Consider the following 23,023-nt stretch of genomic DNA (forward strand, 5'->3'; position numbering starts at 1 on the left):
ATTATCACTTTCCACAAAAATGACGGTCAATGATATGAGTCGATGTCTCCATGTGGCTAATGAGCTGCACATAGCATTGGTGGTATAGTGGTGAGCAATAGCTGCCCTTCCAAGCAGTTGACCCGGGTTCGATTCCCCGGCCAATGCAGATCATGAGGACTTCATTTGTTTTAGGGCTGGATGTCATTTCAAGTGTATTACATTTGAATCATTAATCGTTGTTCGTGGAAGTCAGAAATGCTCCTACATTCTGCAGGTTATCTAAAATAATAAATGTTGTGCTACTTTGAACCAACAAGTGCATATCAAAATAGATTTGCAGTCCATCGTCAAATCCATTCAGCCCCTTGTCCTGTGCCCAAGAGGTGATAGTTGGTGTTCCGACCAGTGGCCCAAGATCTGCCTGTCTGAGCTTGTTCAAGGATCTGCAAAAGGGCTCATCCGGGATTTGAACCCGGGACCTCTCGCACCCTAAGCGAGAATCATACCCCTAGACCAACGAGCCTTATGCCAAAAGTTATTTTTTGCTTTCTGCAGCAATGACAGTGAAGATATCGATTGACGTGTCCACGATGCTTGGAACGATTGAACATCATGTGAGTGTTTTGTGCTTTACTTGTGAGCATAACAGTCTTCCAAACTCTTGACCATGCTTCAGTTCAAATCTTCTGTAGTTCATCTCATGTGTCTTTCACATTCTGTCTTCTTCAGTCGCGACAGCAAACTGATGACGAGTTTTTACAAATGAATGAAGTGCAAAATGAGATCAATTCATTTTTTTAAAGAGAAAATGAAAAAATTTGACTTCAAAAAGAATGGAACTCATTTATTTTGAGTCAAATGACGTAAAGGTACGTGAATCAAAGTAAATTAATGTTGAAAATACCCATTCAAATAGATCCGTTTTCAACTAGAGAGATTGAGACTCAGCGTATCCGTCTCGATCCTCCACAACTGCTTATGTTACCCCTCCATATCTGCAGTGAAAGATGGTGGACCTAGATCGGTCTTTGTCAAACCATAAGACATACCTATAATCGGTCTTCTCACAAAAACATCTCTAGCTTCCGAACCGTTTGACCTACAAATTCATATGACCACTCTCTGGAAAGGGGAGACCCTCACGAACACGGTGGTGTTCTCAATTTTTCTCTACATCCCCCACAAGTGTCAGGAGACTCGTCTGAAGTCAGAACCGTCTATGTGCCAACTTCTGTTTGTAGAATCCAAAATCTTTGGGCTACAAACTAATGTGACCCCACTTGTCGCAATGTTCTCTGTTTTGCCCTACGTTCCCCACAAGTGTCACGGGACTAATCTGAAGGTAACCTGTAGTGATTCAAATTATAGATTTTTTAACCAGGGACCTCTCGCAACCTAAGCCATAATCATACACTCAAACCAACGATCTGTTTGGTGAAAGAATTATCACTTTCCACAAAAATGACGGTCAAGATATGAGTCGATGTCTCCATGTGGCTAATGAGCTGCACATAGCATTGGTGGTATAGTGGTGAGCATAGCTGCCTTCCAAGCAGTTGACCCGGGTTCGATTCCCGGCCAATGCAGATCATGAGGACTTCATTTGTTTTAGGGGCTGGATGTCATTTCAAGTGTATTACATTTGAATCATTATCGTTGTTCGTGGAAGTCAGAAATGCTCCTACATTCTGCAGGTTATCTAAAATAATAAATGTTGTGCTACTTTGAACCAACAAGTGCATATCAAAATAGATTTGCAGTCCATCGTCAAATCCATTCAGCCCCCTTGTCCTGTGCCCAAGAGGTGATAGTTGGTGTTCCGACCAGTGGCCCAAGATCTGCCTGTCTGAGCTTGTTCAAGGATCTGCAAAAGGGCTCATCCGGGATTTGAACCCGGGACCTCTCGCACCCTAAGCGAGAATCATACCCCTAGACCAACGAGCCTTATGCCAAAAGTTATTTTTTGCTTTCTGCAGCAATGACAGTGAAGATATCGATTGACGTGTCCACGATGCTTGGAACGATTGAACATCATGTGAGTGTTTTGTGCTTTACTTGTGAGCATAACAGTCTTCCAAACTCTTGACCATGCTTCAGTTCAAATCTTCTGTAGTTCATCTCATGTGTCTTTCACATTCTGTCTTCTTCAGTCGCGACAGCAAACTGATGACGAGTTTTTACAAATGAATGAAGTGCAAAATGAGATCAATTCATTTTTTTAAAGAGAAAATGAAAAAATTTGACTTCAAAAAGAATGGAACTCATTTATTTTGAGTCAAATGACGTAAAGGTACGTGAATCAAAGTAAATTAATGTTGAAAATACCCATTCAAATAGATCCGTTTTCAACTAGAGAGATTGAGACTCAGCGTATCCGTCTCGATCCTCCACAACTGCTTATGTTACCCCTCCATATCTGCAGTGAAAGATGGTGGACCTAGATCGGTCTTTGTCAAACCATAAGACATACCTATAATCGGTCTTCTCACAAAAACATCTCTAGCTTCCGAACCGTTTGACCTACAAATTCATATGACCACTCTCTGGAAAGGGGAGACCCTCACGAACACGGTGGTGTTCTCAATTTTTCTCTACATCCCCCACAAGTGTCAGGAGACTCGTCTGAAGTCAGAACCGTCTATGTGCCAACTTCTGTTTGTAGAATCCAAAATCTTTGGGCTACAAACTAATGTGACCCCACTTGTCGCAATGTTCTCTGTTTTGCCCTACGTTCCCCACAAGTGTCACGGGACTAATCTGAAGGTAACCTGTAGTGATTCAAATTATAGATTTTTTAACCAGGGACCTCTCGCAACCTAAGCCATAATCATACACTCAAACCAACGATCTGTTTGGTGAAAGAATTATCACTTTCCACAAAAATGACGGTCAAGATATGAGTCGATGTCTCCATGTGGCTAATGAGCTGCACATAGCATTGGTGGTATAGTGGTGAGCATAGCTGCCTTCCAAGCAGTTGACCCGGGTTCGATTCCCGGCCAATGCAGATCATGAGGACTTCATTTGTTTTAGGGGCTGGATGTCATTTCAAGTGTATTACATTTGAATCATTATCGTTGTTCGTGGAAGTCAGAAATGCTCCTACATTCTGCAGGTTATCTAAAATAATAAATGTTGTGCTACTTTGAACCAACAAGTGCATATCAAAATAGATTTGCAGTCCATCGTCAAATCCATTCAGCCCCCTTGTCCTGTGCCCAAGAGGTGATAGTTGGTGTTCCGACCAGTGGCCCAAGATCTGCCTGTCTGAGCTTGTTCAAGGATCTGCAAAAGGGCTCATCCGGGATTTGAACCCGGGACCTCTCGCACCCTAAGCGAGAATCATACCCCTAGACCAACGAGCCTTATGCCAAAAGTTATTTTTTGCTTTCTGCAGCAATGACAGTGAAGATATCGATTGACGTGTCCACGATGCTTGGAACGATTGAACATCATGTGAGTGTTTTGTGCTTTACTTGTGAGCATAACAGTCTTCCAAACTCTTGACCATGCTTCAGTTCAAATCTTCTGTAGTTCATCTCATGTGTCTTTCACATTCTGTCTTCTTCAGTCGCGACAGCAAACTGATGACGAGTTTTTACAAATGAATGAAGTGCAAAATGAGATCAATTCATTTTTTTAAAGAGAAAATGAAAAAATTTGACTTCAAAAAGAATGGAACTCATTTATTTTGAGTCAAATGACGTAAAGGTACGTGAATCAAAGTAAATTAATGTTGAAAATACCCATTCAAATAGATCCGTTTTCAACTAGAGAGATTGAGACTCAGCGTATCCGTCTCGATCCTCCACAACTGCTTATGTTACCCCTCCATATCTGCAGTGAAAGATGGTGGACCTAGATCGGTTTTTGTCAAACCATAAGACATACCTATAATCGGTCTTCTCACAAAAACATCTCTAGCTTCCGAACCGTTTGACCTACAAATTCATATGACCACTCTCTGGAAAGGGGAGACCCTCACGAACACGGTGGTGTTCTCAATTTTTCTCTACATCCCCCACAAGTGTCAGGAGACTCGTCTGAAGTCAGAACCGTCTATGTGCCAACTTCTGTTTGTAGAATCCAAAATCTTTGGGCTACAAACTAATGTGACCCCACTTGTCGCAATGTTCTCTGTTTTGCCCTACGTTCCCCACAAGTGTCACGGGACTAATCTGAAGGTAACCTGTAGTGATTCAAATTATAGATTTTTTAACCAGGGACCTCTCGCAACCTAAGCCATAATCATACACTCAAACCAACGATCTGTTTGGTGAAAGAATTATCACTTTCCACAAAAATGACGGTCAAGATATGAGTCGATGTCTCCATGTGGCTAATGAGCTGCACATAGCATTGGTGGTATAGTGGTGAGCATAGCTGCCTTCCAAGCAGTTGACCCGGGTTCGATTCCCGGCCAATGCAGATCATGAGGACTTCATTTGTTTTAGGGGCTGGATGTCATTTCAAGTGTATTACATTTGAATCATTATCGTTGTTCGTGGAAGTCAGAAATGCTCCTACATTCTGCAGGTTATCTAAAATAATAAATGTTGTGCTACTTTGAACCAACAAGTGCATATCAAAATAGATTTGCAGTCCATCGTCAAATCCATTCAGCCCCCTTGTCCTGTGCCCAAGAGGTGATAGTTGGTGTTCCGACCAGTGGCCCAAGATCTGCCTGTCTGAGCTTGTTCAAGGATCTGCAAAAGGGCTCATCCGGGATTTGAACCCGGGACCTCTCGCACCCTAAGCGAGAATCATACCCCTAGACCAACGAGCCTTATGCCAAAAGTTATTTTTTGCTTTCTGCAGCAATGACAGTGAAGATATCGATTGACGTGTCCACGATGCTTGGAACGATTGAACATCATGTGAGTGTTTTGTGCTTTACTTGTGAGCATAACAGTCTTCCAAACTCTTGACCATGCTTCAGTTCAAATCTTCTGTAGTTCATCTCATGTGTCTTTCACATTCTGTCTTCTTCAGTCGCGACAGCAAACTGATGACGAGTTTTTACAAATGAATGAAGTGCAAAATGAGATCAATTCATTTTTTTAAAGAGAAAATGAAAAAATTTGACTTCAAAAAGAATGGAACTCATTTATTTTGAGTCAAATGACGTAAAGGTACGTGAATCAAAGTAAATTAATGTTGAAAATACCCATTCAAATAGATCCGTTTTCAACTAGAGAGATTGAGACTCAGCGTATCCGTCTCGATCCTCCACAACTGCTTATGTTACCCCTCCATATCTGCAGTGAAAGATGGTGGACCTAGATCGGTTTTTGTCAAACCATAAGACATACCTATAATCGGTCTTCTCACAAAAACATCTCTAGCTTCCGAACCGTTTGACCTACAAATTCATATGACCACTCTCTGGAAAGGGGAGACCCTCACGAACACGGTGGTGTTCTCAATTTTTCTCTACATCCCCCACAAGTGTCAGGAGACTCGTCTGAAGTCAGAACCGTCTATGTGCCAACTTCTGTTTGTAGAATCCAAAATCTTTGGGCTACAAACTAATGTGACCCCACTTGTCGCAATGTTCTCTGTTTTGCCCTACGTTCCCCACAAGTGTCACGGGACTAATCTGAAGGTAACCTGTAGTGATTCAAATTATAGATTTTTTAACCAGGGACCTCTCGCAACCTAAGCCATAATCATACACTCAAACCAACGATCTGTTTGGTGAAAGAATTATCACTTTCCACAAAAATGACGGTCAAGATATGAGTCGATGTCTCCATGTGGCTAATGAGCTGCACATAGCATTGGTGGTATAGTGGTGAGCATAGCTGCCTTCCAAGCAGTTGACCCGGGTTCGATTCCCGGCCAATGCAGATCATGAGGACTTCATTTGTTTTAGGGGCTGGATGTCATTTCAAGTGTATTACATTTGAATCATTATCGTTGTTCGTGGAAGTCAGAAATGCTCCTACATTCTGCAGGTTATCTAAAATAATAAATGTTGTGCTACTTTGAACCAACAAGTGCATATCAAAATAGATTTGCAGTCCATCGTCAAATCCATTCAGCCCCCTTGTCCTGTGCCCAAGAGGTGATAGTTGGTGTTCCGACCAGTGGCCCAAGATCTGCCTGTCTGAGCTTGTTCAAGGATCTGCAAAAGGGCTCATCCGGGATTTGAACCCGGGACCTCTCGCACCCTAAGCGAGAATCATACCCCTAGACCAACGAGCCTTATGCCAAAAGTTATTTTTTGCTTTCTGCAGCAATGACAGTGAAGATATCGATTGACGTGTCCACGATGCTTGGAACGATTGAACATCATGTGAGTGTTTTGTGCTTTACTTGTGAGCATAACAGTCTTCCAAACTCTTGACCATGCTTCAGTTCAAATCTTCTGTAGTTCATCTCATGTGTCTTTCACATTCTGTCTTCTTCAGTCGCGACAGCAAACTGATGACGAGTTTTTACAAATGAATGAAGTGCAAAATGAGATCAATTCATTTTTTTAAAGAGAAAATGAAAAAATTTGACTTCAAAAAGAATGGAACTCATTTATTTTGAGTCAAATGACGTAAAGGTACGTGAATCAAAGTAAATTAATGTTGAAAATACCCATTCAAATAGATCCGTTTTCAACTAGAGAGATTGAGACTCAGCGTATCCGTCTCGATCCTCCACAACTGCTTATGTTACCCCTCCATATCTGCAGTGAAAGATGGTGGACCTAGATCGGTTTTTGTCAAACCATAAGACATACCTATAATCGGTCTTCTCACAAAAACATCTCTAGCTTCCGAACCGTTTGACCTACAAATTCATATGACCACTCTCTGGAAAGGGGAGACCCTCACGAACACGGTGGTGTTCTCAATTTTTCTCTACATCCCCCACAAGTGTCAGGAGACTCGTCTGAAGTCAGAACCGTCTATGTGCCAACTTCTGTTTGTAGAATCCAAAATCTTTGGGCTACAAACTAATGTGACCCCACTTGTCGCAATGTTCTCTGTTTTGCCCTACGTTCCCCACAAGTGTCACGGGACTAATCTGAAGGTAACCTGTAGTGATTCAAATTATAGATTTTTTAACCAGGGACCTCTCGCAACCTAAGCCATAATCATACACTCAAACCAACGATCTGTTTGGTGAAAGAATTATCACTTTCCACAAAAATGACGGTCAAGATATGAGTCGATGTCTCCATGTGGCTAATGAGCTGCACATAGCATTGGTGGTATAGTGGTGAGCATAGCTGCCTTCCAAGCAGTTGACCCGGGTTCGATTCCCGGCCAATGCAGATCATGAGGACTTCATTTGTTTTAGGGGCTGGATGTCATTTCAAGTGTATTACATTTGAATCATTATCGTTGTTCGTGGAAGTCAGAAATGCTCCTACATTCTGCAGGTTATCTAAAATAATAAATGTTGTGCTACTTTGAACCAACAAGTGCATATCAAAATAGATTTGCAGTCCATCGTCAAATCCATTCAGCCCCCTTGTCCTGTGCCCAAGAGGTGATAGTTGGTGTTCCGACCAGTGGCCCAAGATCTGCCTGTCTGAGCTTGTTCAAGGATCTGCAAAAGGGCTCATCCGGGATTTGAACCCGGGACCTCTCGCACCCTAAGCGAGAATCATACCCCTAGACCAACGAGCCTTATGCCAAAAGTTATTTTTTGCTTTCTGCAGCAATGACAGTGAAGATATCGATTGACGTGTCCACGATGCTTGGAACGATTGAACATCATGTGAGTGTTTTGTGCTTTACTTGTGAGCATAACAGTCTTCCAAACTCTTGACCATGCTTCAGTTCAAATCTTCTGTAGTTCATCTCATGTGTCTTTCACATTCTGTCTTCTTCAGTCGCGACAGCAAACTGATGACGAGTTTTTACAAATGAATGAAGTGCAAAATGAGATCAATTCATTTTTTTAAAGAGAAAATGAAAAAATTTGACTTCAAAAAGAATGGAACTCATTTATTTTGAGTCAAATGACGTAAAGGTACGTGAATCAAAGTAAATTAATGTTGAAAATACCCATTCAAATAGATCCGTTTTCAACTAGAGAGATTGAGACTCAGCGTATCCGTCTCGATCCTCCACAACTGCTTATGTTACCCCTCCATATCTGCAGTGAAAGATGGTGGACCTAGATCGGTTTTTGTCAAACCATAAGACATACCTATAATCGGTCTTCTCACAAAAACATCTCTAGCTTCCGAACCGTTTGACCTACAAATTCATATGACCACTCTCTGGAAAGGGGAGACCCTCACGAACACGGTGGTGTTCTCAATTTTTCTCTACATCCCCCACAAGTGTCAGGAGACTCGTCTGAAGTCAGAACCGTCTATGTGCCAACTTCTGTTTGTAGAATCCAAAATCTTTGGGCTACAAACTAATGTGACCCCACTTGTCGCAATGTTCTCTGTTTTGCCCTACGTTCCCCACAAGTGTCACGGGACTAATCTGAAGGTAACCTGTAGTGATTCAAATTATAGATTTTTTAACCAGGGACCTCTCGCAACCTAAGCCATAATCATACACTCAAACCAACGATCTGTTTGGTGAAAGAATTATCACTTTCCACAAAAATGACGGTCAAGATATGAGTCGATGTCTCCATGTGGCTAATGAGCTGCACATAGCATTGGTGGTATAGTGGTGAGCATAGCTGCCTTCCAAGCAGTTGACCCGGGTTCGATTCCCGGCCAATGCAGATCATGAGGACTTCATTTGTTTTAGGGGCTGGATGTCATTTCAAGTGTATTACATTTGAATCATTATCGTTGTTCGTGGAAGTCAGAAATGCTCCTACATTCTGCAGGTTATCTAAAATAATAAATGTTGTGCTACTTTGAACCAACAAGTGCATATCAAAATAGATTTGCAGTCCATCGTCAAATCCATTCAGCCCCCTTGTCCTGTGCCCAAGAGGTGATAGTTGGTGTTCCGACCAGTGGCCCAAGATCTGCCTGTCTGAGCTTGTTCAAGGATCTGCAAAAGGGCTCATCCGGGATTTGAACCCGGGACCTCTCGCACCCTAAGCGAGAATCATACCCCTAGACCAACGAGCCTTATGCCAAAAGTTATTTTTTGCTTTCTGCAGCAATGACAGTGAAGATATCGATTGACGTGTCCACGATGCTTGGAACGATTGAACATCATGTGAGTGTTTTGTGCTTTACTTGTGAGCATAACAGTCTTCCAAACTCTTGACCATGCTTCAGTTCAAATCTTCTGTAGTTCATCTCATGTGTCTTTCACATTCTGTCTTCTTCAGTCGCGACAGCAAACTGATGACGAGTTTTTACAAATGAATGAAGTGCAAAATGAGATCAATTCATTTTTTTAAAGAGAAAATGAAAAAATTTGACTTCAAAAAGAATGGAACTCATTTATTTTGAGTCAAATGACGTAAAGGTACGTGAATCAAAGTAAATTAATGTTGAAAATACCCATTCAAATAGATCCGTTTTCAACTAGAGAGATTGAGACTCAGCGTATCCGTCTCGATCCTCCACAACTGCTTATGTTACCCCTCCATATCTGCAGTGAAAGATGGTGGACCTAGATCGGTTTTTGTCAAACCATAAGACATACCTATAATCGGTCTTCTCACAAAAACATCTCTAGCTTCCGAACCGTTTGACCTACAAATTCATATGACCACTCTCTGGAAAGGGGAGACCCTCACGAACACGGTGGTGTTCTCAATTTTTCTCTACATCCCCCACAAGTGTCAGGGACTCGTCTGAAGTCAGAACCGTCTATGTGCCAACTTCTGTTTGTAGAATCCAAAATCTTTGGGCTACAAACTAATGTGACCCCACTTGTGGGGGATGTAGAGAAAAATTGAGAACACCACCGTGTTCGTGAGGGTCTCCCCTTTCCAGAGAGTGGTCATATGAATTTGTAGGTCAAACGGTTCGGAAGCTAGAGATGTTTTTGTGAGAAGACCGATTATAGGTATGTCTTATGGTTTGACAAAAACCGATCTAGGTCCACCATCTTTCACTGCAGATATGGAGGGGTAACATAAGCAGTTGTGGAGGATCGAGACGGATACGCTGAGTCTCAATCTCTCTAGTTGAAAACTGATCTATTTGAATGGGTATTTTCAACATTAATTTACTTTGATTCACGTACCTTTACGTCATTTGACTCAAAATAAATGAGTTCCATTCTTTTTGAAGTCAAATTTTTTCATTTTCTCTTTAAAAAAATGAATTGATCTCATTTTGCACTTCATTCATTTGTAAAAACTCGTCATCAGTTTGCTGTCGCGACTGAAGAAGACAGAATGTGAAAGACACATGAGATGAACTACAGAAGATTTGAACTGAAGCATGGTCAAGAGTTTGGAAGACTGTTATGCTCACAAGTAAAGCACAAAACACTCACATGATGTTCAATCGTTCCAAGCATCGTGGACACGTCAATCGATATCTTCACTGTCATTGCTGCAGAAAGCAAAAAATAACTTTTGGCATAAGGCTCGTTGGTCTAGGGGTATGATTCTCGCTTAGGGTGCGAGAGGTCCCGGGTTCAAATCCCGGATGAGCCCTTTTGCAGATCCTTGAACAAGCTCAGACAGGCAGATCTTGGGCCACTGGTCGGAACACCAACTATCACCTCTTGGGCACAGGACAAGGGGGCTGAATGGATTTGACGATGGACTGCAAATCTATTTTGATATGCACTTGTTGGTTCAAAGTAGCACAACATTTATTATTTTAGATAACCTGCAGAATGTAGGAGCATTTCTGACTTCCACGAACAACGATAATGATTCAAATGTAATACACTTGAAATGACATCCAGCCCCTAAAACAAATGAAGTCCTCATGATCTGCATTGGCCGGGAATCGAACCCGGGTCAACTGCTTGGAAGGCAGCTATGCTCACCACTATACCACCAATGCTATGTGCAGCTCATTAGCCACATGGAGACATCGACTCATATCTTGACCGTCATTTTTGTGGAAAGTGATAATTCTTTCACCAAACAGATCGTTGGTTTGAGTGTATGATTATGGCTTAGGTTGCGAGAGGTCCCTGGTTAAAAAATCTATAATTTGAATCACTACAGGTTACCTTCAGATTAGTCCCGTGACACTTGTGGGGAACGTAGGGCAAAACAGAGAACATTGCGACAAGTGGGGTCACATTAGTTTGTAGCCCAAAGATTTTGGATTCTACAAACAGAAGTTGGCACATAGACGGTTCTGACTTCAGACGAGTCTCCTGACACTTGTGGGGGATGTAGAGAAAAATTGAGAACACCACCGTGTTCGTGAGGGTCTCCCCTTTCCAGAGAGTGGTCATATGAATTTGTAGGTCAAACGGTTCGGAAGCTAGAGATGTTTTTGTGAGAAGACCGATTATAGGTATGTCTTATGGTTTGACAAAACCGATCTAGGTCCACCATCTTTCACTGCAGATATGGAGGGGTAACATAAGCAGTTGTGGAGGATCGAGACGGATACGCTGAGTCTCAATCTCTCTAGTTGAAAACGGATCTATTTGAATGGGTATTTTCAACATTAATTTACTTTGATTCACGTACCTTTACGTCATTTGACTCAAAATAAATGAGTTCCATTCTTTTTGAAGTCAAATTTTTTCATTTTCTCTTTAAAAAAATGAATTGATCTCATTTTGCACTTCATTCATTTGTAAAAACTCGTCATCAGTTTGCTGTCGCGACTGAAGAAGACAGAATGTGAAAGACACATGAGATGAACTACAGAAGATTTGAACTGAAGCATGGTCAAGAGTTTGGAAGACTGTTATGCTCACAAGTAAAGCACAAAACACTCACATGATGTTCAATCGTTCCAAGCATCGTGGACACGTCAATCGATATCTTCACTGTCATTGCTGCAGAAAGCAAAAAATAACTTTTGGCATAAGGCTCGTTGGTCTAGGGGTATGATTCTCGCTTAGGGTGCGAGAGGTCCCGGGTTCAAATCCCGGATGAGCCCTTTTGCAGATCCTTGAACAAGCTCAGACAGGCAGATCTTGGGCCACTGGTCGGAACACCAACTATCACCTCTTGGGCACAGGACAAGGGGGCTGAATGGATTTGACGATGGACTGCAAATCTATTTTGATATGCACTTGTTGGTTCAAAGTAGCACAACATTTATTATTTTAGATAACCTGCAGAATGTAGGAGCATTTCTGACTTCCACGAACAACGATAATGATTCAAATGTAATACACTTGAAATGACATCCAGCCCCTAAAACAAATGAAGTCCTCATGATCTGCATTGGCCGGGAATCGAACCCGGGTCAACTGCTTGGAAGGCAGCTATGCTCACCACTATACCACCAATGCTATGTGCAGCTCATTAGCCACATGGAGACATCGACTCATATCTTGACCGTCATTTTTGTGGAAAGTGATAATTCTTTCACCAAACAGATCGTTGGTTTGAGTGTATGATTATGGCTTAGGTTGCGAGAGGTCCCTGGTTAAAAAATCTATAATTTGAATCACTACAGGTTACCTTCAGATTAGTCCCGTGACACTTGTGGGGAACGTAGGGCAAAACAGAGAACATTGCGACAAGTGGGGTCACATTAGTTTGTAGCCCAAAGATTTTGGATTCTACAAACAGAAGTTGGCACATAGACGGTTCTGACTTCAGACGAGTCTCCTGACACTTGTGGGGGATGTAGAGAAAAATTGAGAACACCACCGTGTTCGTGAGGGTCTCCCCTTTCCAGAGAGTGGTCATATGAATTTGTAGGTCAAACGGTTCGGAAGCTAGAGATGTTTTTGTGAGAAGACCGATTATAGGTATGTCTTATGGTTTGACAAAGACCGATCTAGGTCCACCATCTTTCACTGCAGATATGGAGGGGTAACATAAGCAGTTGTGGAGGATCGAGACGGATACGCTGAGTCTCAATCTCTCTAGTTGAAAACGGATCTATTTGAATGGGTATTTTCAACATTAATTTACTTTGATTCACGTACCTTTACGTCATTTGACTCAAAATAAATGAGTTCCATTCTTTTTGAAGTCAAATTTTTTCATTTTCTCTTTAAAAAAATGAATTGATCTCATTTTGCACTTCATTCATTTGTAAAAACTCGTCATCAGTTTGCTGTCGCGACTGAAGAAGACAGAATGTGAAAGACACATGAGATGAACTACAGAAGATTTGAACTGAAGCATGGTCAAGAGTTTGGAAGACTGTTATGCTCACAAGTAAAGCACAAAACACTCACATGATGTTCAATCGTTCCAAGCATCGTGGACACGTCAATCGATATCTTCACTGTCATTGCTGCAGAAAGCAAAAAATAACTTTTGGCATAAGGCTCGTTGGTCTAGGGGTATGATTCTCGCTTAGGGTGCGAGAGGTCCCGGGTTCAAATCCCGGATGAGCCCTTTTGCAGATCCTTGAACAAGCTCAGACAGGCAGATCTTGGGCCACTGGTCGGAACACCAACTATCACCTCTTGGGCACAGGACAAGGGGGCTGAATGGATTTGACGATGGACTGCAAATCTATTTTGATATGCACTTGTTGGTTCAAAGTAGCACAACATTTATTATTTTAGATAACCTGCAGAATGTAGGAGCATTTCTGACTTCCACGAACAACGATAATGATTCAAATGTAATACACTTGAAATGACATCCAGCCCCTAAAACAAATGAAGTCCTCATGATCTGCATTGGCCGGGAATCGAACCCGGGTCAACTGCTTGGAAGGCAGCTATGCTCACCACTATACCACCAATGCTATGTGCAGCTCATTAGCCACATGGAGACATCGACTCATATCTTGACCGTCATTTTTGTGGAAAGTGATAATTCTTTCACCAAACAGATCGTTGGTTTGAGTGTATGATTATGGCTTAGGTTGCGAGAGGTCCCTGGTTAAAAAATCTATAATTTGAATCACTACAGGTTACCTTCAGATTAGTCCCGTGACACTTGTGGGGAACGTAGGGCAAAACAGAGAACATTGCGACAAGTGGGGTCACATTAGTTTGTAGCCCAAAGATTTTGGATTCTACAAACAGAAGTTGGCACATAGACGGTTCTGACTTCAGACGAGTCTCCTGACACTTGTGGGGGATGTAGAGAAAAATTGAGAATACCACCGTGTTCGTGAGGGTCTCCCCTTTCCAGAGAGTGGTCATATGAATTTGTAGGTCAAACGGTTCGGAAGCTAGAGATGTTTTTGTGAGAAGACCGATTATAGGTATGTCTTATGGTTTGACAAAGACCGATCTAGGTCCACCATCTTTCACTGCAGATATGGAGGGGTAACATAAGCAGTTGTGGAGGATCGAGACGGATACGCTGAGTCTCAATCTCTCTAGTTGAAAACGGATCTATTTGAATGGGTATTTTCAACATTAATTTACTTTGATTCACGTACCTTTACGTCATTTGACTCAAAATAAATGAGTTCCATTCTTTTTGAAGTCAAATTTTTTCATTTTCTCTTTAAAAAAATGAATTGATCTCATTTTGCACTTCATTCATTTGTAAAAACTCGTCATCAGTTTGCTGTCGCGACTGAAGAAGACAGAATGTGAAAGACACATGAGATGAACTACAGAAGATTTGAACTGAAGCATGGTCAAGAGTTTGGAAGACTGTTATGCTCACAAGTAAAGCACAAAACACTCACATGATGTTCAATCGTTCCAAGCATCGTGGACACGTCAATCGATATCTTCACTGTCATTGCTGCAGAAAGCAAAAAATAACTTTTGGCATAAGGCTCGTTGGTCTAGGGGTATGATTCTCGCTTAGGGTGCGAGAGGTCCCGGGTTCAAATCCCGGATGAGCCCTTTTGCAGATCCTTGAACAAGCTCAGACAGGCAGATCTTGGGCCACTGGTCGGAACACCAACTATCACCTCTTGGGCACAGGACAAGGGGGCTGAATGGATTTGACGATGGACTGCAAATCTATTTTGATATGCACTTGTTGGTTCAAAGTAGCACAACATTTATTATTTTAGATAACCTGCAGAATGTAGGAGCATTTCTGACTTCCACGAACAACGATAATGATTCAAATGTAATACACTTGAAATGACATCCAGCCCCTAAAACAAATGAAGTCCTCATGATCTGCATTGGCCGGGAATCGAACCCGGGTCAACTGCTTGGAAGGCAGCTATGCTCACCACTATACCACCAATGCTATGTGCAGCTCATTAGCCACATGGAGACATCGACTCATATCTTGACCGTCATTTTTGTGGAAAGTGATAATTCTTTCACCAAACAGATCGTTGGTTTGAGTGTATGATTATGGCTTAGGTTGCGAGAGGTCCCTGGTTAAAAAATCTATAATTTGAATCACTACAGGTTACCTTCAGATTAGTCCCGTGACACTTGTGGGGAACGTAGGGCAAAACAGAGAACATTGCGACAAGTGGGGTCACATTAGTTTGTAGCCCAAAGATTTTGGATTCTACAAACAGAAGTTGGCACATAGACGGTTCTGACTTCAGACGAGTCTCCTGACACTTGTGGGGGATGTAGAGAAAAATTGAGAATACCACCGTGTTCGTGAGGGTCTCCCCTTTCCAGAGAGTGGTCATATGAATTTGTAGGTCAAACGGTTCGGAAGCTAGAGATGTTTTTGTGAGAAGACCGATTATAGGTATGTCTTATGGTTTGACAAAGACCGATCTAGGTCCACCATCTTTCACTGCAGATATGGAGGGGTAACATAAGCAGTTGTGGAGGATCGAGACGGATACGCTGAGTCTCAATCTCTCTAGTTGAAAACGGATCTATTTGAATGGGTATTTTCAACATTAATTTACTTTGATTCACGTACCTTTACGTCATTTGACTCAAAATAAATGAGTTCCATTCTTTTTGAAGTCAAATTTTTTCATTTTCTCTTTAAAAAAATGAATTGATCTCATTTTGCACTTCATTCATTTGTAAAAACTCGTCATCAGTTTGCTGTCGCGACTGAAGAAGACAGAATGTGAAAGACACATGAGATGAACTACAGAAGATTTGAACTGAAGCATGGTCAAGAGTTTGGAAGACTGTTATGCTCACAAGTAAAGCACAAAACACTCACATGATGTTCAATCGTTCCAAGCATCGTGGACACGTCAATCGATATCTTCACTGTCATTGCTGCAGAAAGCAAAAAATAACTTTTGGCATAAGGCTCGTTGGTCTAGGGGTATGATTCTCGCTTAGGGTGCGAGAGGTCCCGGGTTCAAATCCCGGATGAGCCCTTTTGCAGATCCTTGAACAAGCTCAGACAGGCAGATCTTGGGCCACTGGTCGGAACACCAACTATCACCTCTTGGGCACAGGACAAGGGGGCTGAATGGATTTGACGATGGACTGCAAATCTATTTTGATATGCACTTGTTGGTTCAAAGTAGCACAACATTTATTATTTTAGATAACCTGCAGAATGTAGGAGCATTTCTGACTTCCACGAACAACGATAATGATTCAAATGTAATACACTTGAAATGACATCCAGCCCCTAAAACAAATGAAGTCCTCATGATCTGCATTGGCCGGGAATCGAACCCGGGTCAACTGCTTGGAAGGCAGCTATGCTCACCACTATACCACCAATGCTATGTGCAGCTCATTAGCCACATGGAGACATCGACTCATATCTTGACCGTCATTTTTGTGGAAAGTGATAATTCTTTCACCAAACAGATCGTTGGTTTGAGTGTATGATTATGGCTTAGGTTGCGAGAGGTCCCTGGTTAAAAAATCTATAATTTGAATCACTACAGGTTACCTTCAGATTAGTCCCGTGACACTTGTGGGGAACGTAGGGCAAAACAGAGAACATTGCGACAAGTGGGGTCACATTAGTTTGTAGCCCAAAGATTTTGGATTCTACAAACAGAAGTTGGCACATAGACGGTTCTGACTTCAGACGAGTCTCCTGACACTTGTGGGGGATGTAGAGAAAAATTGAGAATACCACCGTGTTCGTGAGGGTCTCCCCTTTCCAGAGAGTGGTCATATGAATTTGTAGGTCAAACGGTTCGGAAGCTAGAGATGTTTTTGTGAGAAGACCGATTATAGGTATGTCTTATGGTTTGACAAAGACCGATCTAGGTCCACCATCTTTCACTGCAGATATGGAGGGGTAACATAAGCAGTTGTGGAGGATCGAGACGGATACGCTGAGTCTCAATCTCTCTAGTTGAAAACGGATCTATTTGAATGGGTATTTTCAACATTAATTTACTTTGATTCACGTACCTTTACGTCATTTGACTCAAAATAAATGAGTTCCATTCTTTTTGAAGTCAAATTTTTTCATTTTCTCTTTAAAAAAATGAATTGATCTCATTTTGCACTTCATTCATTTGTAAAAACTCGTCATCAGTTTGCTGTCGCGACTGAAGAAGACAGAATGTGAAAGACACATGAGATGAACTACAGAAGATTTGAACTGAAGCATGGTCAAGAGTTTGGAAGACTGTTATGCTCACAAGTAAAGCACAAAACACTCACATGATGTTCAATCGTTCCAAGCATCGTGGACACGTCAATCGATATCTTCACTGTCATTGCTGCAGAAAGCAAAAAATAACTTTTGGCATAAGGCTCGTTGGTCTAGGGGTATGATTCTCGCTTAGGGTGCGAGAGGTCCCGGGTTCAAATCCCGGATGAGCCCTTTTGCAGATCCTTGAACAAGCTCAGACAGGCAGATCTTGGGCCACTGGTCGGAACACCAACTATCACCTCTTGGGCACAGGACAAGGGGGCTGAATGGATTTGACGATGGACTGCAAATCTATTTTGATATGCACTTGTTGGTTCAAAGTAGCACAACATTTATTATTTTAGATAACCTGCAGAATGTAGGAGCATTTCTGACTTCCACGAACAACGATAATGATTCAAATGTAATACACTTGAAATGACATCCAGCCCCTAAAACAAATGAAGTCCTCATGATCTGCATTGGCCGGGAATCGAACCCGGGTCAACTGCTTGGAAGGCAGCTATGCTCACCACTATACCACCAATGCTATGTGCAGCTCATTAGCCACATGGAGACATCGACTCATATCTTGACCGTCATTTTTGTGGAAAGTGATAATTCTTTCACCAAACAGATCGTTGGTTTGAGTGTATGATTATGGCTTAGGTTGCGAGAGGTCCCTGGTTAAAAAATCTATAATTTGAATCACTACAGGTTACCTTCAGATTAGTCCCGTGACACTTGTGGGGAACGTAGGGCAAAACAGAGAACATTGCGACAAGTGGGGTCACATTAGTTTGTAGCCCAAAGATTTTGGATTCTACAAACAGAAGTTGGCACATAGACGGTTCTGACTTCAGACGAGTCTCCTGACACTTGTGGGGGATGTAGAGAAAAATTGAGAATACCACCGTGTTCGTGAGGGTCTCCCCTTTCCAGAGAGTGGTCATATGAATTTGTAGGTCAAACGGTTCGGAAGCTAGAGATGTTTTTGTGAGAAGACCGATTATAGGTATGTCTTATGGTTTGACAAAGACCGATCTAGGTCCACCATCTTTCACTGCAGATATGGAGGGGTAACATAAGCAGTTGTGGAGGATCGAGACGGATACGCTGAGTCTCAATCTCTCTAGTTGAAAACGGATCTATTTGAATGGGTATTTTCAACATTAATTTACTTTGATTCACGTACCTTTACGTCATTTGACTCAAAATAAATGAGTTCCATTCTTTTTGAAGTCAAATTTTTTCATTTTCTCTTTAAAAAAATGAATTGATCTCATTTTGCACTTCATTCATTTGTAAAAACTCGTCATCAGTTTGCTGTCGCGACTGAAGAAGACAGAATGTGAAAGACACATGAGATGAACTACAGAAGATTTGAACTGAAGCATGGTCAAGAGTTTGGAAGACTGTTATGCTCACAAGTAAAGCACAAAACACTCACATGATGTTCAATCGTTCCAAGCATCGTGGACACGTCAATCGATATCTTCACTGTCATTGCTGCAGAAAGCAAAAAATAACTTTTGGCATAAGGCTCGTTGGTCTAGGGGTATGATTCTCGCTTAGGGTGCGAGAGGTCCCGGGTTCAAATCCCGGATGAGCCCTTTTGCAGATCCTTGAACAAGCTCAGACAGGCAGATCTTGGGCCACTGGTCGGAACACCAACTATCACCTCTTGGGCACAGGACAAGGGGGCTGAATGGATTTGACGATGGACTGCAAATCTATTTTGATATGCACTTGTTGGTTCAAAGTAGCACAACATTTATTATTTTAGATAACCTGCAGAATGTAGGAGCATTTCTGACTTCCACGAACAACGATAATGATTCAAATGTAATACACTTGAAATGACATCCAGCCCCTAAAACAAATGAAGTCCTCATGATCTGCATTGGCCGGGAATCGAACCCGGGTCAACTGCTTGGAAGGCAGCTATGCTCACCACTATACCACCAATGCTATGTGCAGCTCATTAGCCACATGGAGACATCGACTCATATCTTGACCGTCATTTTTGTGGAAAGTGATAATTCTTTCACCAAACAGATCGTTGGTTTGAGTGTATGATTATGGCTTAGGTTGCGAGAGGTCCCTGGTTAAAAAATCTATAATTTGAATCACTACAGGTTACCTTCAGATTAGTCCCGTGACACTTGTGGGGAACGTAGGGCAAAACAGAGAACATTGCGACAAGTGGGGTCACATTAGTTTGTAGCCCAAAGATTTTGGATTCTACAAACAGAAGTTGGCACATAGACGGTTCTGACTTCAGACGAGTCTCCTGACACTTGTGGGGGATGTAGAGAAAAATTGAGAATACCACCGTGTTCGTGAGGGTCTCCCCTTTCCAGAGAGTGGTCATATGAATTTGTAGGTCAAACGGTTCGGAAGCTAGAGATGTTTTTGTGAGAAGACCGATTATAGGTATGTCTTATGGTTTGACAAAGACCGATCTAGGTCCACCATCTTTCACTGCAGATATGGAGGGGTAACATAAGCAGTTGTGGAGGATCGAGACGGATACGCTGAGTCTCAATCTCTCTAGTTGAAAACGGATCTATTTGAATGGGTATTTTCAACATTAATTTACTTTGATTCACGTACCTTTACGTCATTTGACTCAAAATAAATGAGTTCCATTCTTTTTGAAGTCAAATTTTTCATTTTCTCTTTAAAAAAATGAATTGATCTCATTTTGCACTTCATTCATTTGTAAAAACTCGTCATCAGTTTGCTGTCGCGACTGAAGAAGACAGAATGTGAAAGACACATGAGATGAACTACAGAAGATTTGAACTGAAGCATGGTCAAGAGTTTGGAAGACTGTTATGCTCACAAGTAAAGCACAAAACACTCACATGATGTTCAATCGTTCCAAGCATCGTGGACACGTCAATCGATATCTTCACTGTCATTGCTGCAGAAAGCAAAAAATAACTTTTGGCATAAGGCTCGTTGGTCTAGGGGTATGATTCTCGCTTAGGGTGCGAGAGGTCCCGGGTTCAAATCCCGGATGAGCCCTTTTGCAGATCCTTGAACAAGCTCAGACAGGCAGATCTTGGGCCACTGGTCGGAACACCAACTATCACCTCTTGGGCACAGGACAAGGGGGCTGAATGGATTTGACGATGGACTGCAAATCTATTTTGATATGCACTTGTTGGTTCAAAGTAGCACAACATTTATTATTTTAGATAACCTGCAGAATGTAGGAGCATTTCTGACTTCCACGAACAACGATAATGATTCAAATGTAATACACTTGAAATGACATCCAGCCCCTAAAACAAATGAAGTCCTCATGATCTGCATTGGCCGGGAATCGAACCCGGGTCAACTGCTTGGAAGGCAGCTATGCTCACCACTATACCACCAATGCTATGTGCAGCTCATTAGCCACATGGAGACATCGACTCATATCTTGACCGTCATTTTTGTGGAAAGTGATAATTCTTTCACCAAACAGATCGTTGGTTTGAGTGTATGATTATGGCTTAGGTTGCGAGAGGTCCCTGGTTAAAAAATCTATAATTTGAATCACTACAGGTTACCTTCAGATTAGTCCCGTGACACTTGTGGGGAACGTAGGGCAAAACAGAGAACATTGCGACAAGTGGGGTCACATTAGTTTGTAGCCCAAAGATTTTGGATTCTACAAACAGAAGTTGGCACATAGACGGTTCTGACTTCAGACGAGTCTCCTGACACTTGTGGGGGATGTAGAGAAAAATTGAGAATACCACCGTGTTCGTGAGGGTCTCCCCTTTCCAGAGAGTGGTCATATGAATTTGTAGGTCAAACGGTTCGGAAGCTAGAGATGTTTTTGTGAGAAGACCGATTATAGGTATGTCTTATGGTTTGACAAAGACCGATCTAGGTCCACCATCTTTCACTGCAGATATGGAGGGGTAACATAAGCAGTTGTGGAGGATCGAGACGGATACGCTGAGTCTCAATCTCTCTAGTTGAAAACGGATCTATTTGAATGGGTATTTTCAACATTAATTTACTTTGATTCACGTACCTTTACGTCATTTGACTCAAAATAAATGAGTTCCATTCTTTTTGAAGTCAAATTTTTTCATTTTCTCTTTAAAAAAATGAATTGATCTCATTTTGCACTTCATTCATTTGTAAAAACTCGTCATCAGTTTGCTGTCGCGACTGAAGAAGACAGAATGTGAAAGACACATGAGATGAACTACAGAAGATTTGAACTGAAGCATGGTCAAGAGTTTGGAAGACTGTTATGCTCACAAGTAAAGCACAAAACACTCACATGATGTTCAATCGTTCCAAGCATCGTGGACACGTCAATCGATATCTTCACTGTCATTGCTGCAGAAAGCAAAAAATAACTTTTGGCATAAGGCTCGTTGGTCTAGGGGTATGATTCTCGCTTAGGGTGCGAGAGGTCCCGGGTTCAAATCCCGGATGAGCCCTTTTGCAGATCCTTGAACAAGCTCAGACAGGCAGATCTTGGGCCACTGGTCGGAACACCAACTATCACCTCTTGGGCACAGGACAAGGGGGCTGAATGGATTTGACGATGGACTGCAAATCTATTTTGATATGCACTTGTTGGTTCAAAGTAGCACAACATTTATTATTTTAGATAACCTGCAGAATGTAGGAGCATTTCTGACTTCCACGAACAACGATAATGATTCAAATGTAATACACTTGAAATGACATCCAGCCCCTAAAACAAATGAAGTCCTCATGATCTGCATTGGCCGGGAATCGAACCCGGGTCAACTGCTTGGAAGGCAGCTATGCTCACCACTATACCACCAATGCTATGTGCAGCTCATTAGCCACATGGAGACATCGACTCATATCTTGACCGTCATTTTTGTGGAAAGTGATAATTCTTTCACCAAACAGATCGTTGGTTTGAGTGTATGATTATGGCTTAGGTTGCGAGAGGTCCCTGGTTAAAAAATCTATAATTTGAATCACTACAGGTTACCTTCAGATTAGTCCCGTGACACTTGTGGGGAACGTAGGGCAAAACAGAGAACATTGCGACAAGTGGGGTCACATTAGTTTGTAGCCCAAAGATTTTGGATTCTACAAACAGAAGTTGGCACATAGACGGTTCTGACTTCAGACGAGTCTCCTGACACTTGTGGGGGATGTAGAGAAAAATTGAGAATACCACCGTGTTCGTGAGGGTCTCCCCTTTCCAGAGAGTGGTCATATGAATTTGTAGGTCAAACGGTTCGGAAGCTAGAGATGTTTTTGTGAGAAGACCGATTACAGGTATGTCTTATGGTTTGACAAAGACCGATCTAGGTCCACCATCTTTCACTGCAGATATGGAGGGGTAACATAAGCAGTTGTGGAGGATCGAGACGGATACGCTGAGTCTCAATCTCTCTAGTTGAAAACGGATCTATTTGAATGGGTATTTTCAACATTAATTTACTTTGATTCACGTACCTTTACGTCATTTGACTCAAAATAAATGAGTTCCATTCTTTTTGAAGTCAAATTTTTCATTTTCTCTTTAAAAAAATGAATTGATCTCATTTTGCACTTCATTCATTTGTAAAAACTCGTCATCAGTTTGCTG

At 41.9% G+C, this 23,023-nt stretch overlaps 31 non-coding genes across 31 annotated transcripts; 15 read left to right on the plus strand and 16 right to left on the minus strand.

The window, feature by feature from the left end:
* Positions 1–433: 433 nt before the first annotated feature.
* On the minus strand, positions 434–505 carry trnap-agg (transfer RNA proline (anticodon AGG)). The gene has a single exon. It is a non-coding gene; the product is annotated as a tRNA-Pro (tRNA).
* Positions 506–1,496: 991 nt separating this feature from the next.
* trnag-ucc (transfer RNA glycine (anticodon UCC)) lies at positions 1,497–1,568 on the plus strand. The gene has a single exon. It is a non-coding gene; the product is annotated as a tRNA-Gly (tRNA).
* A 286-nt stretch (positions 1,569–1,854) lies between these two features.
* On the minus strand, positions 1,855–1,926 carry trnap-agg (transfer RNA proline (anticodon AGG)). The gene has a single exon. It is a non-coding gene; the product is annotated as a tRNA-Pro (tRNA).
* A 991-nt stretch (positions 1,927–2,917) lies between these two features.
* Positions 2,918–2,989, plus strand: trnag-ucc (transfer RNA glycine (anticodon UCC)). The gene has a single exon. It is a non-coding gene; the product is annotated as a tRNA-Gly (tRNA).
* A 286-nt stretch (positions 2,990–3,275) lies between these two features.
* trnap-agg (transfer RNA proline (anticodon AGG)) lies at positions 3,276–3,347 on the minus strand. Its single transcript has one exon. It is a non-coding gene; the product is annotated as a tRNA-Pro (tRNA).
* Positions 3,348–4,338: 991 nt separating this feature from the next.
* trnag-ucc (transfer RNA glycine (anticodon UCC)) lies at positions 4,339–4,410 on the plus strand. Its single transcript has one exon. It is a non-coding gene; the product is annotated as a tRNA-Gly (tRNA).
* Positions 4,411–4,696: 286 nt separating this feature from the next.
* trnap-agg (transfer RNA proline (anticodon AGG)) lies at positions 4,697–4,768 on the minus strand. The gene has a single exon. It is a non-coding gene; the product is annotated as a tRNA-Pro (tRNA).
* A 991-nt stretch (positions 4,769–5,759) lies between these two features.
* Positions 5,760–5,831, plus strand: trnag-ucc (transfer RNA glycine (anticodon UCC)). The gene has a single exon. It is a non-coding gene; the product is annotated as a tRNA-Gly (tRNA).
* A 286-nt stretch (positions 5,832–6,117) lies between these two features.
* trnap-agg (transfer RNA proline (anticodon AGG)) lies at positions 6,118–6,189 on the minus strand. Its single transcript has one exon. It is a non-coding gene; the product is annotated as a tRNA-Pro (tRNA).
* Positions 6,190–7,180: 991 nt separating this feature from the next.
* trnag-ucc (transfer RNA glycine (anticodon UCC)) lies at positions 7,181–7,252 on the plus strand. Its single transcript has one exon. It is a non-coding gene; the product is annotated as a tRNA-Gly (tRNA).
* Positions 7,253–7,538: 286 nt separating this feature from the next.
* trnap-agg (transfer RNA proline (anticodon AGG)) lies at positions 7,539–7,610 on the minus strand. Its single transcript has one exon. It is a non-coding gene; the product is annotated as a tRNA-Pro (tRNA).
* Positions 7,611–8,601: 991 nt separating this feature from the next.
* trnag-ucc (transfer RNA glycine (anticodon UCC)) lies at positions 8,602–8,673 on the plus strand. Its single transcript has one exon. It is a non-coding gene; the product is annotated as a tRNA-Gly (tRNA).
* A 286-nt stretch (positions 8,674–8,959) lies between these two features.
* Positions 8,960–9,031, minus strand: trnap-agg (transfer RNA proline (anticodon AGG)). Its single transcript has one exon. It is a non-coding gene; the product is annotated as a tRNA-Pro (tRNA).
* Positions 9,032–10,449: 1,418 nt separating this feature from the next.
* On the plus strand, positions 10,450–10,521 carry trnap-agg (transfer RNA proline (anticodon AGG)). Its single transcript has one exon. It is a non-coding gene; the product is annotated as a tRNA-Pro (tRNA).
* Positions 10,522–10,807: 286 nt separating this feature from the next.
* Positions 10,808–10,879, minus strand: trnag-ucc (transfer RNA glycine (anticodon UCC)). Its single transcript has one exon. It is a non-coding gene; the product is annotated as a tRNA-Gly (tRNA).
* Positions 10,880–11,869: 990 nt separating this feature from the next.
* trnap-agg (transfer RNA proline (anticodon AGG)) lies at positions 11,870–11,941 on the plus strand. The gene has a single exon. It is a non-coding gene; the product is annotated as a tRNA-Pro (tRNA).
* Positions 11,942–12,227: 286 nt separating this feature from the next.
* On the minus strand, positions 12,228–12,299 carry trnag-ucc (transfer RNA glycine (anticodon UCC)). Its single transcript has one exon. It is a non-coding gene; the product is annotated as a tRNA-Gly (tRNA).
* A 991-nt stretch (positions 12,300–13,290) lies between these two features.
* trnap-agg (transfer RNA proline (anticodon AGG)) lies at positions 13,291–13,362 on the plus strand. The gene has a single exon. It is a non-coding gene; the product is annotated as a tRNA-Pro (tRNA).
* Positions 13,363–13,648: 286 nt separating this feature from the next.
* On the minus strand, positions 13,649–13,720 carry trnag-ucc (transfer RNA glycine (anticodon UCC)). Its single transcript has one exon. It is a non-coding gene; the product is annotated as a tRNA-Gly (tRNA).
* A 991-nt stretch (positions 13,721–14,711) lies between these two features.
* Positions 14,712–14,783, plus strand: trnap-agg (transfer RNA proline (anticodon AGG)). Its single transcript has one exon. It is a non-coding gene; the product is annotated as a tRNA-Pro (tRNA).
* Positions 14,784–15,069: 286 nt separating this feature from the next.
* On the minus strand, positions 15,070–15,141 carry trnag-ucc (transfer RNA glycine (anticodon UCC)). The gene has a single exon. It is a non-coding gene; the product is annotated as a tRNA-Gly (tRNA).
* A 991-nt stretch (positions 15,142–16,132) lies between these two features.
* Positions 16,133–16,204, plus strand: trnap-agg (transfer RNA proline (anticodon AGG)). Its single transcript has one exon. It is a non-coding gene; the product is annotated as a tRNA-Pro (tRNA).
* Positions 16,205–16,490: 286 nt separating this feature from the next.
* On the minus strand, positions 16,491–16,562 carry trnag-ucc (transfer RNA glycine (anticodon UCC)). Its single transcript has one exon. It is a non-coding gene; the product is annotated as a tRNA-Gly (tRNA).
* A 991-nt stretch (positions 16,563–17,553) lies between these two features.
* Positions 17,554–17,625, plus strand: trnap-agg (transfer RNA proline (anticodon AGG)). The gene has a single exon. It is a non-coding gene; the product is annotated as a tRNA-Pro (tRNA).
* Positions 17,626–17,911: 286 nt separating this feature from the next.
* On the minus strand, positions 17,912–17,983 carry trnag-ucc (transfer RNA glycine (anticodon UCC)). Its single transcript has one exon. It is a non-coding gene; the product is annotated as a tRNA-Gly (tRNA).
* Positions 17,984–18,974: 991 nt separating this feature from the next.
* trnap-agg (transfer RNA proline (anticodon AGG)) lies at positions 18,975–19,046 on the plus strand. The gene has a single exon. It is a non-coding gene; the product is annotated as a tRNA-Pro (tRNA).
* A 286-nt stretch (positions 19,047–19,332) lies between these two features.
* Positions 19,333–19,404, minus strand: trnag-ucc (transfer RNA glycine (anticodon UCC)). The gene has a single exon. It is a non-coding gene; the product is annotated as a tRNA-Gly (tRNA).
* A 990-nt stretch (positions 19,405–20,394) lies between these two features.
* trnap-agg (transfer RNA proline (anticodon AGG)) lies at positions 20,395–20,466 on the plus strand. The gene has a single exon. It is a non-coding gene; the product is annotated as a tRNA-Pro (tRNA).
* A 286-nt stretch (positions 20,467–20,752) lies between these two features.
* Positions 20,753–20,824, minus strand: trnag-ucc (transfer RNA glycine (anticodon UCC)). Its single transcript has one exon. It is a non-coding gene; the product is annotated as a tRNA-Gly (tRNA).
* Positions 20,825–21,815: 991 nt separating this feature from the next.
* trnap-agg (transfer RNA proline (anticodon AGG)) lies at positions 21,816–21,887 on the plus strand. Its single transcript has one exon. It is a non-coding gene; the product is annotated as a tRNA-Pro (tRNA).
* Positions 21,888–22,173: 286 nt separating this feature from the next.
* On the minus strand, positions 22,174–22,245 carry trnag-ucc (transfer RNA glycine (anticodon UCC)). The gene has a single exon. It is a non-coding gene; the product is annotated as a tRNA-Gly (tRNA).
* Positions 22,246–23,023: the final 778 nt, after the last annotated feature.

The sequence above is a fragment of the Oncorhynchus kisutch genome, unplaced genomic scaffold (genome assembly GCF_002021735.2).
Source record: "Oncorhynchus kisutch isolate 150728-3 unplaced genomic scaffold, Okis_V2 scaffold2283, whole genome shotgun sequence".
In the NCBI taxonomy this organism is placed as follows: domain Eukaryota; kingdom Metazoa; phylum Chordata; class Actinopteri; order Salmoniformes; family Salmonidae; genus Oncorhynchus; species Oncorhynchus kisutch.